At 40.4% G+C, this 19,955-nt stretch overlaps 1 long non-coding RNA gene across 1 annotated transcript; it reads left to right on the top strand.

Moving 5' to 3' along the window:
- The first annotated feature begins 16,286 nt into the window (after positions 1-16,286).
- LOC101419001 (uncharacterized) lies at positions 16,287-17,234 on the top strand. The gene is made up of 2 exons (XR_011647438.1): positions 16,287-16,503; positions 16,995-17,234. It is a non-coding gene; the product is annotated as an uncharacterized lncRNA (long non-coding RNA).
- Positions 17,235-19,955: the final 2,721 nt, after the last annotated feature.

The raw sequence follows: 19,955 nt of genomic DNA, 5'->3' as shown, positions 1-19,955 counted from the left end.
AAGGGCAGTGAAGGGTACCAGAGAGTCAAAACTGTTATCTCAAGTTATCTGCTTCCAACAAACAATGGAGAGACTTGATTAGGATAAATATTCCCATTCCAGAAGGGAGAGTTTGGAAGGAAAACAGGAGTTACAGGTCCTAAACAGAGCAGGGCAAATTCTATTAGATCTCAAATCTGAGACCCCCCTGTGGAGAGATGTGTTGTCCTCCAGCCCTGTGGGAGAAGCAGTCCCCCCTTTCCAAGTTCTGCACTACAGCCATGCTCTCCCCAAACACTGGGGTGTACACTGCACCATCTCCAAGCATTGGGTAGCTGCCCTCTCCTTGAACATCACATGCAAGGCCACCTGATCTGAACACCAGGGCAGATGGCCTGCTTCCTGCAAGCACAGGGGTGGGCCTGCCCTGTCCACACAATGGCATGAGCCCACTCTCTTGACTCAAGGAGATCTCTTCAGTCTAGACCTCACTCTCCATTGTTCTACCCTTGAAGCTATTCTTTCTTCTACTCACCGTATCTCTGTCCCTTTCTGGAATTATTTCCATTTATACAAATTTTGTTAAAATCTATTTGTTTTATTTACAGTTCCAGGGGGTCCTAATTACAGACATTAGAACTTCCCACAGACCCTTCCTGTTAACTGCATTTCCAATCCTGACTTCCCCTGAAATGGCTGACTGGATCCACATTCAGTGACACCTTCTTTAAAAAGGGTTGTTGAGTTCAGCCCTCATATAGAAACCTGCTCTCTGGGGAGTCACACCCCAAAACTCAGGGAGGTCCCCTTTTAGAGCTGCTTCTAGGCCTACTCTCAGAGTAAGCTATCTGGATATACTGATAATTTTCAAATTCCTTAATTCTTCATTCCTGTGTGTTTAAAGTTTAATTCTCAGCTTACCCCATTCTTCTCACATTTTATTAAAAGCTGCAAGGAGAGGGCAGGCTGCACCTTCCACACTTATCTTGATTGTCCTCTGCAAAATATTCAATTCATTGCTTACAAATTCCACTTTCAATCCAACATCAGAACTCAAATTCCCCAAGTTCTCTGCTACTTCATAACAAGGACTGCCTTTCCTCTATTTTCCAATAATATGTTCATCACTTCCTTCTAAGTCCTCATGGGAAGTGTCTTTAAAATCCTTATTTCTACCAATAGTCTCTTCAGTGCAATCTAGATTTTCTTCTATCAAGCACCTCACAATTATTCCAGCCTCCACTCATTATGCAATTCTAATGCTATTTCCCCTTTTTAGGTATTTGTCATCCCAGCATCCACATTCTGGTAACAAATTAATTTCATTCCTACCTACTCTCAACCAAGAAATTTAAAACTGAGCTACAAGGCATCAAAATCATTTATTTATTAGGGATCTTAGAATTGCAGTTCAGGGAGCACAGATTCAAGTAGCAACCTAAATTATATCTCATTTTAGGGCTTTCAAGCAAGGACTTTTAAAGGAAAAGACAACATAATTTGTAAAGATGGCTGGTGGCTATTTGGGGCTTTCCAGCTGTCCTTCAAGTTAGACAGTTCACTGACTTCTTGATCTTGTGGTTGGGTTATGGTGTCCAGATGTCCTCAGAAATAGTGATTTTGGTTTTTGCATAGTTCAGAAGTTTGTAATATCTAAGACATGCATAAGATAACTTCCTAAATGATCTCCCAAATCCATTTAAATCTCTAGCCATAGTAATTCTATTTTGTTTTGTTTCTTTCTTTCCACTAATAAAATAAATACCACCCAACAGGCTGGCTTAAAAATGGCAATTTTTTGGCTCATGGTTTGGGGGCTATGAGAAGTCCAAAATCAAGGCCACAGCAAGCCTGGACTTTCTTCTCAAAGATTGTGGCACTCTGGGGCTGGCTGCTGGTGGCCCTTGGTCCTTGGGTTCTCTGTCACATGGCAGTGCACATCACTACATCTTCTCCTATTTTTCTTGTCCTGTAGACTCCCAACTTCTGGTTGCTCCCTGCAGCTTCTGTGTCCAATATTCTCAAAGGACTTCAGCCACATTCAATTAAGGGCCACCCTCATTCAGTTTGGGCACCTCTTCACTGACAACATCTTCAAAGCTGCTAGTTACAAATGGGCTCACACCCACAGGACTGGTGGTTGGGATATGAACATTGTTCTTTGAGGAGGACATGGTTATTCCCCAGCACATGGGAAAGGAAATCTCTGTGGAAGTGTAAACCTTAGGGCTAATATTGTGAACAAGTAAAAACTGTAAGATCTCTAAACAGAGGGGGTAAATAAAGAGGAAAGAATGTACTATTCTAGAAACAAAATAAATTAGGCACTTGTCTCCTTAAGACAGATGTTGAGTCAAAATAGTAAAATATACCTGGATCTATGCCATGATCTATTGAACGGGCAGGTGAGTAGGAGAGCATTGAAGAGGGATATAATTAATTCTGCTGAGAAAAGGTGAAGAGCTTTGATTTCTTCAGGGCCTAGGACAATGCACACTATCTAGTGGGTTATTATCACTGAAGATAATTCATCTGAATTCTTTGGCATACTGCCTAGCACATACTAGTTTTAAACAAAAGCTGTTTTTGTTAGAAAAGTATCAGGAAAAAAGTGTTCTCTAGGAATATTCATATGATCTAAATGTTCTTTGAACCAAATTGGCTTTTCCTGCACTTTGCTTTAGCACACATTATGATCCTTTTTACTTTTTCATTATATTTTACAGTGATAGAGCTTAATTCAGCATGTGGGAAGAAGGGCTTTTAAAATGACTCGTGATCATTTTTTAATAAAAATTCAGGTGCTGAGGAAACACCATGGTTCCTCTGGTTATACGAACATTTCCTTCAAGTTGACTCACATTTTTCACTTTAATTATTTTTGAAGATAAACTTCAGAGTATCATATATGGAAAATCACTATCACTTGATAAGCAGAGTGCATACAATGAGAACAAAGCAGTGTAATTCAATTTTTTAAAAATTAGGAGAGCATGTAAAACTGAGTATAAATGGACTGAAAACCCAATACTTAGTAAGGATAATAATATTTAATATATTTTCAGGTATTGAATGTACTTGTGCATGCATTGGCTCTATAATAAAGCAATTTAAAAGTGGGATCATACCATAATAGCTGTCCAGTATTCTACTTTATTCACTCAACAATCTGTTAAGGACAACTCTCCATATCAAGATGTAAATAAATGTGCACATATTACATACATCATTATTTTTATGGCTGCATAAAATTCCATTCTAAGAGTATACCTTGATTGATTTAACAAATCCCCTGTTGATGTACAATCTACATTGTTTCCAAATTTTCACTATTAGGAACATTAATATGATGAATATCTTCATACGTATTATTTGAAAATTTGTCCCTTTAACTTCTTAGAGTAAATTCTTAGAATAGGAATTACTCACTCAAAAGTCATGTGTATTGTATACATATATATGTAGCCAAATTGCTCAGGAGGAAAATTAGCAGTAGTAGTCACACCAAGAGGACATTTAGATTTGAATTTCTGTATAGTCTCATCAAATTTAGGTCTCATGAACCTTTTAAAACTCAACCAACCTATGCCTAACAATGTTGAAATTTTCTTTCATAGATTGAATATTGAAATTTCATGTATGTGTACATAATCTCTTCCCAGACACAACAAAGATGAAAGCCACAATAGAAACTGAAAAACAATCAAACTCCCACATCACATCTAACCATAGCAAAAACCATAAAACACATAGACAACTCATAAAATGTATTTGCATTACTTAGATGGAAGGATAAAAATATCCTAATAACAATAAAAAATACTTAAATGTCTATACCATGTGCACAATTTGCTCTGTTGTGGGAGGACATATTATTATCAACTACCTAGTCTCTATATGGATCTATAAATTGAATCCAATTAAATCAAAAGCCAAATAAGCTTTATAAAAATTTGTTTTTAGTTCATTGGGAACTATGACCTGTGAAACTAGCTAGGGAAATCATAAAAAAGAAAAGTAAGGAGGAGATTTACTCTAAAGATTTTAAAAGAATATAGTACAGAAGTTAAGTAGAGAGAAACTGGCACATAACTAGACATATTAATTAACATGAAAAGAAATAGAATGAAGTATGTGAGAATGCAGCATTTTAAAATAATGAGGAAATTTTCAAGTTGTAATAAGTGAACTGGATAAACATTTGTTAGGTGAGAAAAAAAGTCTATCCCTCACTGACTTCTTATATCACAATATACCCTTTATTTTCCATTTTATTTGGTACATTTAATAGTTGAAAATATAAATAATTATTAAAAAAGAAAAATGCTGTTGAATAAAACATAATTTCTCAATTAAATGTATATTGGATACATACAAAATATTTTTTGAATCATACAATATGTTACACAATATATTTTTGTATATAGTATTTGTCCTTTTGTTTCTAGCTTGCTTCACTCGACTAATGTCCTCCAGAATTATCCATGTTGTCACATGCTTTATGACTTCATTTCTTCTTACAGCTGCATAATATTCCATTGTGTGAATTCACCACAGTTTGTTTATCCACTCCTCGTTTGGTGGACACCTGGGTTGTTTCCAACTTTTGGCAATCATGAAAAATACTGCTATGAACATTGGGGTGCAGATGTCTGTTTGTGTCAGTGCTCTCAGTTCTTCTGGGTATATACCCAGTAGTGGTATTGCAGGGTCACGTGGCATGTCTATATTCAACTTCTTTAGGAACTTCCAAACAGTCCTCTACCTTGGCTGCACCATTCTGCATTCCCATCAACAGTGAGTAACTGTTTCTATCTCTCCACAGCCTCTCCAACACTTGTAGTCCTCTCTTTTTAATAGTGTCCATTCTATTAGTTGTGAAGAAGTGATATCTCAGTGTAGTTTTGATTTGTATTTCCCTTGTCATTAATGATGCTGAGCCTTTTACAAGTGTGCTTTTTTTTGCCATTTGTATTTCTTCTTTGGACAAATGTCTATATAAATCTTTTCCCCATTTTTTAATTGGGTCATTTGTCTCTTTATTGTTGAGTTGTAATAACTCTTTATACATCCTGGGTATTAAACCCTTATCGGGCATGTGATTTCCAATTATTTTCTCCCTTTGAGTCAATTGCCTTCTCACCCTTTGGACAAAGTCCTGAAAGGTGCAAAAGTGTTTAATTTTGAGAAAGTCCCATTTATCTATTTTTTCTTTTGTTGCATGTGCTTTGGGTGTAAGGTTCAATATGGACACACACACACACAAATTAAGATTGAAAATGAAATAGAAGAAAGGAAATCTGCTGTTTATATATCAGAAAGTAGCCAACACCAACTTTCTTCATAAAAGTGAGAAACTGCAAATCAAAAAAAGGCAGAGATCCCCAAAACCAACAAAGATAGGACCAGGTAATGCATACAAGACTGTTCTGAGAATCAAAGGCTTCATCCTGATCTCACTCCATTTGCTCTCTAACCCTCACAGAAAAGACAAAACAGACAGTTCCAGAAAACAACCAGGTATGAAGGGACAAAACTACAGCTGTGCCTTGTGGAACTCCATCAGTTACTTTGGGACTTTTTCACAGTTCAGAACTTGCTCATGAAATAGCCTTTGAGAGCCTCCTTGGACAGGTGCCTTCTACTATGGCCACAGCCCAGCGTCCAGCCTTCAACTTACTGTGAGGCCTCAAATGATTTGTTAGCCTCCACCTTTGCACTATGGGGTGAAATCTGCCTCGTTGCACTGAATGATTAAGTGAGGTAGAGATGTGACCATCCTTTGTAGAACATTCAGTTATTGCATGGGGAATTCGGTGCAGATGGCTTGGAGTGGCACAACTGCATGAGCATGGAGCTGAATAGCTCCTGGGAATTCCTTAGGGCCCACATGATCTGTCCAGACTGAGAAAGGCCTTTGTATTTTAGGCCAAGGGGAATGTTAATCTTCTCACATCAGATTTTAAGTTACGATTATAAGCAGATTTTAAGTCATTCTACCTGAGGCAAGTGAAGTCTAGAAGCCTGGTCCTAAAGAAGAGATAGAAAAAAATGCAGAACAGACATAAGAAGTCAGGAAGGCCAATATTGTGAGACTATTTTTATATTAAAAAATGGTCTATATTTCAGCAGAAAAAATAATATATAATTAGAATGAATTATTTAATTGTGTAAGAAAAATTTGGGTTAAGATGTCTCTATTGTCACTTTTAATGAACCTATGGTTGGTGCTGGGGTTGGTATATACTCAGGAGACTTGAATCTCTGGACTGTCCATGGGCCAGCTGGGCCCTGAGTCCCAGCAAAGTTGTGACTCCTACTCTCTGGTTCATTGAACTTACGCAGGTCAGCTAACAGGGAGATGAAGATGGTCAGTCACCAGACCAGGGAACCGAGAGTGCCTACAACTGCAAGCAGGAGATTTTCATCCATCATCCATGTGGAATCTAAGCCCCCTCTTGATATAGAGGTGGAATGGCCATCACCATCCCAGGGCACACAGAATGAAGGAAAAAATATGGATTAGAGTGGATTTACTGATATTCTACTATAAAACATTTGTGACTACTAATAAAAAATAAAAATAAAAAATGCTGCAAGTCAGGCCCTCCCATCAAAAAATGATGCAATGGTATCTGAATAGGAAGAAATTGAAATGAAATTTGTAATCTAGCTAGGAAAGCACTTTGCATGCAGAAATGTTTCAAATACACTTTTAAACTTTCTTGCTTATAGAAAGACTCATCTATCCAAAAAACATTGACTTGCTGAAAGATATAGTACTTAAGGTTTTAGAAATCAGAAGCAGAGACAATACATTCTTTTTCTATTGTATCATTCTTAGTGCAACTCAGAACCCTGGCATTACAATAAATATTTTTTGAGGTTATTGGAATTCTACTGAAAACCTTTAGCTTCAACTCTTCCTTGCTTTAAAATGGTAACTAGTATACCATGACTGCCACCCTGTGCCAGGAAGTGTACTTGGATTACATAAATGTTACTCGAAAAATAGAGGGGACACTTTTTCCACATCAATGCTACAATTTATTCCATTAATAATCACAATAGTTCCATAGTAGATTATCAGTAAGTCCAATCTAATCCAAACTCTATTCTTCCATCCTGTGGACCCTGGGTTGGTGATGTCCAGTCCACATCTATATCAAGGCTCTTGCAAGGAATAGCTACTGAGGTCATCCCAAGGGAGAAGGTTTGCACCCTGCTGACATCCTGCTCAGAGGCCTGGCCAGGGTATGCCCCAGTGTGGAGCCTGTGACAACAGGGTTGGGGGCATGGGAAGCACCTCCCTGCTCCTCAGGCTCCACCATCCAGCTGAAATGAGGACAAGTCAGGTTCTAACCCACCATGGACAAACCATTTACTTTTCTGCTGTTTCTCTGCCTAAGGAGAAAAGCAGGGAACTGCTCAGACAGGCAGCCTGGAAATGCTGGGGAAATGCCTGGCAATTAGTGAGTTCCAGGGTCTGACTAATTCACTTGTGGAAGGATTAATTTGCAAAGGATTCTAGGATTTAGAGTTCTGTCCTTGGTTTACCTAGGTCAGACTATGTGAACACCAAGTTTGAATCATGCAGAAATAGAGTTCTATCAATGTGTTAAAAGACAGCTGCCCCCCCTGGAATGAACTGATGCAACAGTTCTGAGGCAACAAATGATATGACCAAACTGATGCAACAAATGATGCAAACAAACTGAAGCAAATTGTCCCCACTGGAATGAACTGATGCAACAAAATGATGCAAACAAATTGATGCAAAAATGAAGAAAATGAACTGATACTACAAATGATGCAAACAAACTGATGCAAAAAACTGGGCAACAAAATGACAACCATTTCAGTCTTCCTCAACCTAAGCTGTTTCTCTAAACACCTTTGTCAGAGTCACAGACCCGAAGGGTATTGGGAATGAAAGACAAAGAGAGATTGGGATCAGGGGTTCTGAGATCATTAATTTCTCAAGCTCATCAGACAAGTTTATTAATATCAGAGGCTTCTTTATATACCCCAAGCAACTGTGAGAACCAGCAACTATTCTAGCTAACTATTCCCATAACTTCGTTAATGAAAACACAGTGCACAGTGGATAAGAGAGTAACTAAAGCCTAAGATGTTCTATTATGTTACTGAAACAAGTATACTCATAAATATTGTTGCCCAGGTTACTTGAGATATCAAGTCTGGGTTCTGCTGGAATGTTATGTTTCCCAGAGAGATTTGCCACCTGCACATACATCTCCAGGGACAGCATGACCCATTGGTCAGAAAGTAACTTGCTACCATGGAAACAGCATGCCTTTGTTTCCCACACACCTTGTCAGAACTTCTCCAGGCTCTTCAGTGCCTTTCAGTACTATGTTGTTAATACCAAAGTCCATGCGATTCATTCAGGCACCGATGAGATTATTTAAATTTAAACCCTCAACTGAGGCTCATATCCTAGGTCATCGTTCCCAAGTCTATGGAGATAAATACTGTTGATTTCAGCACTAACCCACGGATGTTCTCTAGCCTGTAATTTTAAGTAGAATTGTTTACCCCTGACTACTTTGGTCTGCTCCCATGGTATTGCACGTGCCTTCTTACAGTCTCAACTAATCTCAAGCAAATGATATCCCCATGCCCTGACATTAATTTCAGGCAAGTTTACATATTTATGCTTTGATTTGGGGTGTCATTCAGAATTACAGCACAGTCTATGACTTGCCAGTTTGCACTCCTAGTCACCCTTAACCTAACAAAGTTGTGGGCACGGAGAGGATAGCATGGCTCAAATCTAGGATAGAGCTTAGTTGGGGAAGCATATGGGTGCCTCACAAGAATTCAAAAGGCTCCTACACAGGAAACCAAAATGTAAGCCCAAGTGTCTGCAAGTCTTCCTACTTTATAGTGTTTTTAGTCAGAACACTTTCACTAGCAGATAACACAAAGCAATCGAATAAGAACAAGAATGATTTAATCACATGAGAAGAAAGTATTAGAGTCCTTTCAGCTCCGTTTTCCTTCTACAGTTTTGAGCTCATTTTCCAAAAGCTTTTCTCTGTGTCAGGAAACTATCACCCCTCTTTGAGGGGAATTTTCACCTCAGCATCCTTATAATAAGTGTCCTACTGGCCCCAGGTGCCCACACCTGGAACAATCACTGTGCTCATAGGGTTAGGGTTTCTGATTGGTAATTTTGTGCCACAAGCTTCCTCCTATGGCAAAGAAACTTTGATTAACAACCCCTCCCCCTCCAAGAATCACACTGAGTAAAACAGATATTTTCCAAAAGAAAGAGATACAGAGATACAGGAGCAGGTAAAGTTGTGGACATCTATTACAAGGGATTGATCTTTTCTTTATTAATCGAAATTGAATGAATCCCTCCTCCATATCCCATGGTAAAGCTCTAATTGCCCTGATACCTCCAAGGAGTCCTTTGCAGAGCACATTCCTCCTATTGTAAACTTTCTGTAAGTTTCTGATTTACTGAGTCACTCTTCACATTTTCCTCCACCACAGCTGCTGTTCTCCAACATACTTTGACTCACTCAGCACATTGCTCTTATATTCTCCCCATTCCCTTCTGAAGAAAACAAGTAACTCAGAGCAGTTATGTGTAATAGATGTTTTAAATTGCAGGTTTTATATAATAGGTGGGAATAACACAGCACCACAAAATAAACAACTGAATACAAGTCTGATCAATCCTACCATTTGATAAAACTCCATCAGCATTTTCAGCCTGGGATATTGCTCTCTGGTCGTGACCAGTCCAGGCTCAAAATTACAACCTTCCCTCTCCTCTAGTGGTCTTCTTACGACCCTCAAATTCTTCCTAAGAGTAAATTACATCCCAGTCCTCTCCTAAACTAGTTTGGGATGGTACTTCCAGTAGTTAATAGTGGGCCTCAGAATGAGCAAAATCACCATGGTTTTCATTGAAAATACAAAGGAAAATATTCCACTTCCAATTTAGGATATGAGTACATTGAAGATCTTTTCCTCAGGTAGCACCAAGAAAATCTAAATGAAGAATTCAGATAGCATAAAATCACACATATCTATGGAATTACTGAAGAGTAGTGAATACCACACGGCCGTGATAAAGTGGTTTCCTGAGAAACTTGTCCTTCCCAGTGAGCAGCACATTGCAGTGATTTGCAAAGGCCTCTGAGTGTGGATGGACAAGAAGTGGCAGCTGAAATGTGAGAAACTCAACCTGGCCAAGGGAAGCCAGCAAGACTGTCCTTAGGGTGCTGTTACATGGGATTGATCAGAGTCTAGAGAACCCCATGTGAAATAATTTATGTAGCATAACAATTCTTCCCCACCCACCCTTCCCAGAGAGGATGAGAAAACCTTTGCAACAAACACTGCTGGGTCAACAGGATATCAAACCAAAAAAATATACAGATAATGAATATCAACTCCTACCACACACCATACATATAAAGTATACCTGAGGTGGAGTATAGTCCTAAGTGTAAAAGCATTAACCAGTGAAATTGTCATAGTTTTTATTCAAGATACTGAGATGGTTTCAAATAACGATAACATTCAAAGATGATAACACAGGATAAAAATATTCACAACCTGGGATAGGCAAATATTTCTTAGCAGGAACACACAAAAAAATATTAAAAGAAAAACATCACCAACTTCATCAAAATTTAAAATCTCTGCTCCTGAAAATTAAAGGCAAGCCTCAGAATGAGAAAACTTGTTCTTAATATAGGTATCAGACAAAGAATTTGTACCTAGAATATATATTATATAATGAAGTAATTAATACAAAAATGTCTTAGACTTCTAATTTGGAGGGAAAAAAGACAAAAGATTTGGACAGGCATGCACAAAACAGGATATATATCCTAATAAATTATGATATAGTGACAAATAAGATACTTCACAGTGTTATTAGGGAACAGCAAACATTAAAACCAAAGTGAGATGCTACTACAACACCTAAATTTCAAAGACTAACAATATCGAGTGTGGGGGAGGAGAGATGCAGAGAACTGGACCTCTTGCTCTGCTGGGAGAGTGGTGTAACTATTGCATCAGACATGAAGAGCAGAGGGTTAATTTCATGAGTCAACTTGACTGGTTATGGTAGCCAGTTGTTTGGTCAAGCAAGCCTTGACTTGACAGTTACTGTGAGTATTTAACAGGTGGATCAATCATGGGTCAGTTGACTGCATCTGTGGCTGACTACAACTATCATTGACAAAGGAAGTAGAGACCTTAAAGGACTTCAGCAGTCAGGAAGGAGACTCTTTATCTCCACTTCAGACAGACAGCTTCTCCTGGGGAATTCACCATCATTTTTATCAACTTTCCAATTTGTAGTCTGCCCTACAGATTCAGATTTATCAATCCCCTTGATGTATGGATCAATTCAATTAAATAAAAATGGATACCTACCTTATATCCAGTATTTCCAGACCTGGGTATTTCTCCAAATTAATAACAACATATATCCACAGAAAGGCATGAGCTAGGATGATTCTTGCAGCTCTCCCGGGGGGGGGGGGGGGGGGGGGCACTCTCACAAAGGCTCTACTGTACAGATTTTGGAACCTCAGGGCCACAGATGAAACCCCAAGGCTGCCTCTAAGCAGGCAGACTTTAATCAAAATACTTGATGTATTATCAGCTAAAGGGGTGCTAATGCAAAATACTAGAAATTGGTTGGTTTTCATAAAGGGTATTTATTTAGGGTAGGAGCTTGCAGATACCAGGCCATAAAGCATAAGTTACTTCACTCACCAAAGAGTATTTGGAGCAAGAAGGCTGCCAACATCTGTGAGGGTTCAGGCTTCCTGGGTTCCTACATTCCTGAGGCTGGCTTTATTTTCCTCTGTGTGCTGACTTCCTGGGTCTTCAGCATCAAACTCTAACATCAGAAATCCCCAAGTCTGTCCTTTGCCATGCCTTTTATTTGTGAGTCCCCACCTACCAAGGGGTGGAATTGCAATGCCCTAATCATAACTCAGTCATTCCCAGAGACAGATCAGATTACAAGCATAGTCCAGTATTTCTTTTAGGAATTCATCAGTTATATCAAATTGCTACACTTGACCATCCTGATCTCCATTTCCTTCATCTGTAAGTGAATAATAGAGCCTACTACAAGAGGTGGTTGGTGAGATTAAATGAGTGATGATAGGGAACAGGTGCTGGAAAGAGGAGTTGCTTGAAAAGCATTAATCATATGATGATGTTGATGGTGATGGTGAGGGAGACATGCGTGGGGTGGTATAAGTGCATGGGAAGGAGGCTGGGCAGTGGAAAAGTCTTACCCATCACTGAGTTCAAGTGTTCCCAGTGTCACCACCACTGCTGTCCATGAATTCATGCCAGTAGCTCCTACCACCTCAAAGGCTCACCATGGCATTTCCTACTTTTGCTCAGACAAAACATCAAGCTCCCACATGGGTCTTCACACTCCTCCCTTTTTCTTGTAGCTACATCCAGAATGAGTGAGGACACTGCCACCCATGACCAACACTGGGCCATTGGTGAGTATCATCAGGGGTCAAGCATATGGTGGATGATACAGCATTGACCTTATCTATCAATGGCTGGAAGAATATTATCTTACCATGTCATGTAAAAATTCATTTAAAAACATCAACACACACTGAGCTCATGACAAAACCTTGATTTGGAGAGAGAAAGTCATGAAGTACAACTGCTATTTCCACACCTTTAGGTGGAAAATTGTGCTGCTCTGGTTCTCCATTGGCAGAGCTCAGAGCAGCAGAGCATGTAGCAGCTGCTCCCTGAGTCAGGGGCTCAGGCCATTGCAACTTCAGGATCTGCAGTTGCAGGAGGGTCTCTCCTAAAGGCCTGGGAAAGAAGGGGCATGTCAGGCCCACCATGGGCCGTGGGGGCACTGGTGAGTGGGTGGGTCATGGCTTGGAGCAGCCCAGGAAAGAATCACTGCCTCTAGGACATCTGGGCCATGGGTCCTAATAGAGCAGGTAAAGGACATTTAACTGGCCATAGGCTGGTCACTCAGGATGTGGGTCTTTCCCTTGTTTGGTCTCTCATTTATTTCCTGTAACACCCACACTCACTCAGAGACACACATACTTGCACCCACAACAGCCCAACGTTTCCACCTTACAAAACCCTGCCCCTCATTATGCACAAATATACACAGATGAGCATGCACACACCACCCAGCACACACTCTGACATGGATGCCCTGAAATGCTGACCCCAGAGTACATGAGCTCCTCTACTAGACCTGCCTCAGTCTCTGCTGCAGCTGCTGAGCCTCACATGCACACCCTGGAGCTAGCACCTTTAGCACCCCAAGGGCTTCTGGGAGCCTCTGCTCCAAGGGCCTCAGCTTACAGGAAAGAGCAGAGGCTGGAGGGGCCAGTCACTTGCTCACGACACCATGGCTTATTAAGGGCACACCTGGGCCTGCAACCCCTCACACAGGGTCTTGTCCCTCTCCAGAATCCACCAGAGCTGAGGAGCTGCCACACTCTGCCCTCTGTCCAGGGCCCTCCTGGTGGGAACCTCAGGTTCTTCCTGGTGGCTCAGCTGGCCTCAGGGCCACAGGAGAATGCAGAAGAGAGCAGCGTACCTTGTGTCTGTGGGGCACCTGGATGTCAGCATACTGGATGGGGAGCAGGATCCAAGCAGATACCAGCTCTGATATTATACAAATCAGAGGTGCAGGATCAGAGAGGAATAAACTCCCAAGAAGGGTCTGCCCTCAGGATGTTTGATGTGCACCCTTCTGAGGATGAAGGAGCCTGTGGGGTTGGATGGCTCAAACCTCCAGTGCTCCTCTGGTCTAGGAATAGCAGCTCCATGTACACACCTGCTGTTCATGTTCGATAAAGGCCCATAAACTCTCCTTCCCCATGAGCTTGATCATTAGCATCACAAGGGGCACAGCGGAGCATCTTTAGTTTCCTGGACTAGCCAGGAATACAAACTTCTCCAAAAGCACCTTCTGTACCTGTTCATCTCTCCTTTCACACCATGTCCCTTTCACCATACTTCTAAGTACAGCCATGTTCTTTTTCTTCCTGAATTCCTAAGTCACAGGTTATGGGAATTCATGCCATCTGTATGAAGGTTTCCATATGGGGGTGGCTGTTCTGCTTCTATCTTGGCCTTGGATTAGGAGAAGCAAGAGTAGGTCAAAGTGGAGGAGAGAAGTGTGCATCTTAGGCTTTCTTTTCAATGACCGCAGGTTTGATATCAAGGATAGAAGGCCATGGATGCTCTGCTGCAAAAAGAAAGGTATTTTATTCTTAATTATTACTCGTAAGCACATTAAAACACTAAATACCTTTCCAAAATGCCAGTAGAGAGCCCTAGAATTACTTCTCCCAGAAATAAGCCAAGGAGACGGAGGTTCCAAGGCAGGCCTGTGTTTAAGGCTGAAAGGTGAGCTCCAAGTGACCTGATCCCAAACACATACGTGCACAGGCACCTTCTGGTTTGTGGGAATGCTAGATTCTACCTGGTAAACACCTGGATGTTACAATTTTTAGCCATTCATTTTTCTTTCCAGAATTTAGACCCAAATAATTTGGGGACCAGGGAAGGATGAAGAAAAACTGAGGTAAAATTTTTCCTATAAAAGAGGAACCTGGGTGATGAAGACACACACGATGGAAACCGTGGGGTGTTGTCATACTGGTATAAATTTCCCTTGTGCACTTCCTTCTCCCATCCCGCCTCGGCTCAGCTCATGAAGCAATAGGAGCTGTGTATGCAGAGTTCAACAACAGTGTAAAAGGAAGGGGAAGGCATGGTGGATTGGAAGAGTGCCAACTAGGTGTCCACAACCAACAGGGTACAGTGAGGCCCACACAACCAGACAGTGAAAGCTGATATTTTGGGCACTGGACCACAATTGTTGCTGTTGGATCACCAGTTCAACTGTGTATTCCAGGCATGGCTGTACCTCTTCCTTGGTGCCGATCACTTCCTTAGTGTTTACATTTCAGCAGGTGATGCAGATGATGACAAAAACAATAACTACAACAGGAATATATTTTGAGTCATGAGGTACTTCTCTAAACAATTTGCACTGATTTTGTTGTTTTGTTTTTTTTTATCCTTGCAAGAACAAAATGAAGATGAAGTTAAGAATAAAAACAAAGCTGAGGGCAGAGCGGTACCCTCCCAAACTCACACAGATGATCACAAAGATCTCAGCAGACCAGGTTCCTGCCATCATGGAACTTTCAATTGAATGAGGAAAAAGGGAATCGCATAAGCAGGTGGTGGGGTGAACGGCTTTCCTGGCATTTTGTTTACATATTCTAGTATAATTCCTGACATTTTCTTTCTTGGTTAATGAGAATGAATTGATTTCCTTTTCCCTTCCTTCGTATCTTTTCTTCCTTCTACTATATCTTTATATTTATTATATATCCTAGTTATACAGACTTCCATTGGTCAATATTGGAGCTTTTCATCATATTTTTAAATAAGTATATTCATATTGAGTTCATCATTATCCATAATCCTGTCTTTCTCTTCTTCTTGTTAAATTTCCATGTTTTGTTGAGATTTTGGGGAATTTTAATCCCAAATGGCAATTCATAAAATGTCTTAATTCAGTCTACTTTGTTTATGTTTCCTAACAACAGTATTAAAATCTCTAACCTTATTATCAACCATTAATGGAATAATAATCTAAACAAAATATAGACAGTTTAATGAGTCTTTTTTCAACTCTGTTTTTCTATTTCTAGTTCTACTTACTTGGACTCTTTTCTATTTTATTGGAATATATCCTTGAGCAATTTTTTTTTCAAAAATATTAATGTACTATACATTTCCTTTGTCTGTGAATATGCAAAAAAAGACCACTTACCCCCATAAATCTGAATCATATATTGTCTTAAAATAGAATTCCACATTCAAGTTGTTTTCCCTTATAAAATAAAAAAATGGCCCCTAGTAACCAATGTTGCTAGCGAAAAGTCCAATGCAGTTTGATAATTGACCCTTTGTAGTCATTTTCTTTTTTTCTAGACTGTTTTAGAGGTATAAACACACAAATAATTTTACTCATAAATATTCAAACAGAGGAGTAGCAGGGAGGCTTATCAAGGTCCTAACAGCATCATCACCTGTGAAAAACAATCATGGACACCATGCAAATGGATGCATATTGTAAGTAGAGGGAGAAGCAGATCAGAGGAACATCAAAGTGCCTCAGGTAACAGGAGGAAGTTGGGCTGGCCACCCCTCCCTCAGGTATTGACACATTTAGGTCCTGACACACCTATAAAGGCAGGAGTGAAACTCTTTCCTCTCCACCACACTCAACCCCCTGCTCTCCTGTCTTGTCTGACCCCCAGTGACTCTCAGCCATGAGGACCCTCACTGTCCTCTCTGCTGTTCTCCTGTTGGCCTTCCTGACCCACGCTGAGCACTTTGGAGAAAGCGGTGAGGAGCAGCCTGAGGCCCAGGACCACAATATGGCCATCTCCTTTCTGGGGGATGAAAGGGCCACTCGAGAGGCTGCAGGTGAGAGCCCAGAGGTGCCACCATGAAGCCATGATAGCATTAGGAAGTGAGGGCCTTCAAGCTAGAGACTTTTCTAGGGTTCTTGGAACACCAGAGGATTGGGTTCCAGGAGGTGCAAATGGTGACTCAGCAGCTTCAGGGTCAGAGGCTACACCAGCTTCTTTGCATTGCTCCTTAGCACATGCAGGTGGGGCTCAAAATCTGGAGTGTATGGATGGGTTAGAATGAGAGGTGAGTAATGCTGAATATGGGAGCTGTATCATAGGGGGAGTGATAAACCTGTAAATGATTGATGATCCTTCATGAGCAACTCAGAGTAAGATTTCTTTTATCTATGACAAATGTGAATTCTCTCCATCCTTTTATGACTGGTGTATATTGGTTTATTAGTGACAGACATGTCACTTCTTAGAGCATCTCCCCTGGTCTGGCTCTGCCACTTCCCCTTCCCTCCTTTCCCACTGTACCTGACATGCCCCTTCTCTTCCCAGTCCCTCAGCGGAAAATGGGCTGCTCTTGTAGATTCCTGCGCTGCCAGTCCAGGGAGCGTAGAGGTGTGCGCTGCCTTGGCGTTCCTTTCCATGTGTGGTGTTGCCGCTGAGCCGTGTCAACTGAGATGCAAAGCAGTGCAAGGTCCAGTCTGAAGATCTTGAAAAGACCAATTTTACTCTGTATACTCCGTGCTTTTTCTTATTTCTCTACCCAAAATAAAGTTAAAGTATTGGCTTCAGTGGGTTTGGCCCTTCCTCATTTGTTTGTCTGAGTTGGCATATGGCTTATCTGTGCTGTCCAGTTTTATCGTGAATTCTGTCCTGAATGGTTTACTTTAAGAGGAACCTGCCTTTGCTTCCCAGTGAGCCACAATTTGAGCATCAGACATTAATTGTAAAAAAAAAAAAAAAAAAAAAAGGTAAAAAGAAACTTATGGGTTAATTGGTCAGTGTGAATCTAAAGAATTCTACATCTTCATAATGCTATTCAAAAGGGGGATGTCACTATAAAATTTATGAAAAGGTGGTTGTTGATTCAAAGGAAAGGTAGATACAATAGACTTCCACTTTTATTAATTTAATTAGTGGGAAGTCATTGATATAGATGGCTATTTTTATTTTAAGCAAATTTGTTCGGTATATGCAATTTTTAAAATATGGATAAATGGGATAGAGCAAAGTAAAGCCTAAGTGAATCACAGGCAAAGAAAAAATGAGAAGCGCTCTAAGTAGGAATAGCTTACGAGCCTCATGGTTTCAATTAATAAGAGAATTAATAAGAGAGGAGAGCTCAGACGCTGGTCAATAAGGTGATACAAATAACTAGTGAAATAGAGGGCCCCCTAGACACACAAAGATAAATGAGGGAGTCCAATGTCCTAGAAAGGACCTGGACTCAACCCTCCACACTTTTGAAGATATTAATTCTATTAACTATAACAACCCCTACTAATTTTAATAAAATGCTAATGAAAAAGATGTATGTGTTTTTAATAGCAATGAACTAAGACAGTGTATGGTAATGACAAGACAATTACTTGTCAATGACAAGACAATGACTGCCATGCAAAATTTAAAGAGCACCCTATTTCTGGGAAAGGCACATTTTCAATTTTAAAAGTTAAACAAAAGGGAAGTGGCTGTGGCTCCATCAGCTGGGCTCCTGTCTACCATTTGGGAGGTCCTGGGTTCCCATCCTGAGGCCTCCTGGTGAAGGCAGGCTCACCCACACTCTTTGGAGAGCCACCCAGCCTGCAAACACCATGGAGAGCCTACTCAGCAGGTGGTGCAACAAAAGAAAGGGAGACAAGCAAGAACACAGAGGACTATGCAGTGAATGACACAGAGAGCAGACAGCATGCAAGCCACAAAGGGAGAGGGGAAATAAAAAAATAAATAAATATAGACAGAAGAATGCACAGAAAATAGACACAGAGAGCAGACAGCACTCAAAAAACCACAAGTGGGGGGAAATTAAAAAAGTAAAATATTTAAGAGTGCCATGACATGAAAAAGAAAACATTTTTGTTATTGAAATTAATAATCTGTCCTTGGGGTTTGAATCCCCTTAGAGACACAAGCAAGCACTGGAGTCAGCTATTTGACACCAAAACCTGCAACCTCATCTCACCTCCTCTTGGGTCTGGTAAGATTACAAAACCCTAGAAAGGAGAAAATTCAAGACAAAAGAGAAGAAAGTTAAGTTCACTTTTGTATAGATTTGATATAATGGTATTAATAAATTTGTTATTGTTCTTGAGTGTGTTTATCTGCCATTTAAGGTATAAGAAGTTTTCAAAACAAGTCAGGCATAATAAATTTATTATCTAATATAAGTTTCTTAAGGGAATTTAAATATCAAATTTGTATCAATATTTAATTCCCAAAATAAATACTTTTGGTCTTCAAAAGTAATGATTCAGCATTAAGCAGTGCAAATAGTGGCTGGTGTTCTTCACTGTGCACTGACATCCTTCCAAGCTGTGAAACAAACTACAGTGAACTCCAGCCTGGTCCTTCTGCTCCCACCAGAAGCCCCTTGAGCAGAGCTCCCTTCCATGCCAGGAGCCTGATTCTCTGACTTTACATTACAATATTCTTAGTGTCCAGTGTGCCTAAGTTATCTCTTTCCCATTCTTCAGAGAGGCTACAATCATGTCCCAATTCTCCATTCTATACCACTTTCTACCACATTTAATGTTTCTGAAATTCTACATGTGTCTTCTCTCTACATGCAAGTATAATGAGATAGTGTTTTTTCTTTATTTTGTTCAACTTCTATAATTACATAATACATACCATTTTAGTATGAAGGACATATGATGATACATTGAATATGCATGGATCACCTACATTGTGTCAGCCATGGTGCTGTCTTATAGCTGCCTATCAAACCACTCCATGTGGTAGGAAGAATGGTGATCTGGATTTGGGGGTGAGGAGATGTAGATGCAGTAAGATCTGGGCTTTCACCCTTCGGTCCATCTGCCTCCACAGCCAACAGTCTCAGTATCTACCCACCACCACCTCTGAAATGTGAAAACTTCCCTATTCTACTTGCATATTTTTTTTAGGAGGTACTGGGGCTTGAACCCAGGACCTTGTACATGGAGGACAGGTACTCAACCACTTGAGCTACATCTGCTCCCCCACTTTCTACTTCTTCACCTTCCCCCTCACTTTTGACTGATGATCTTGATATCTAAGGCTCAAGAGAAAATAAAAGTCTTCACCTTCCCCCTCACTTTTGACTGATGATCTTGATATCTAAGGCTCAAGAGAAAATAAAAGTCATCAGATGGGAACTTCACAGATTTTAGGCTACAAAACCAATTAAATGTATCCCTATTTGCCACCTTGTTCCTTCCTGGAAAGTCATATTCCTCTTTTCCAAGGCTGATACCACCCTCCCCCTTCTGGGCTTTGGGCCTCATCCCTTACCACAGCTCCTGGAACCTCTGG

This window comes from Dasypus novemcinctus, chromosome 25, assembly GCF_030445035.2.
Source record: "Dasypus novemcinctus isolate mDasNov1 chromosome 25, mDasNov1.1.hap2, whole genome shotgun sequence".
Classification (NCBI taxonomy): domain Eukaryota; kingdom Metazoa; phylum Chordata; class Mammalia; order Cingulata; family Dasypodidae; genus Dasypus; species Dasypus novemcinctus.
The sequence above is the reverse complement of the archived record's forward strand: the minus strand, read 5'-3'. Positions and strand labels throughout refer to the sequence as shown.